Raw genomic sequence first — 524 nt, forward strand, 5'->3', positions numbered from 1 at the left:
AATCAAGAAGTCAGAAAAAAAGCTTCCCCAGACCCAGAAATTTCACATATTCACAAAATGGATAGCTTCAGCTCCTCCTTATCAAGAGTATCTCCTGGAGGTCAGTACACTCGCTTCTCTCAGAGATATCCATCATCAGGCATCACAAAACATCTTCCCAGTGTAACACTGGGAAGTTTAGTCTAGCTAAACCTAATTTAACATTCAGATTCGCAAAGTTAAATTTCATCTGCAAAGTCCTGTGACTTTTAAATAAAAATCTCTCAGTATATTAGAAGTCCAGGAATCTGAGATGAGTCAAATTCAGTTGTCTCTAATCAAGAAGACCTTATAAACTACACATTTCTTTAATTGCATTGGTAATTTGTAACTTCAGTAAGTGTATTAGAATTACAGCATATTTCACTATCCCAGCTGAAGATAACATCCCAAGTACTGATGTTTTCCCCTGCAGAACAATAGCGCCAGGAGAACATCTTCACTTGTCGGTGTTTTCAGTTATTCATGGAGGAAAGGCAAGGTCC

Source organism: Buceros rhinoceros, unplaced genomic scaffold, assembly GCF_000710305.1.
Source record: "Buceros rhinoceros silvestris isolate BGI_N320 unplaced genomic scaffold, ASM71030v1 scaffold12561, whole genome shotgun sequence".
NCBI lineage: Eukaryota > Metazoa > Chordata > Aves > Bucerotiformes > Bucerotidae > Buceros > Buceros rhinoceros.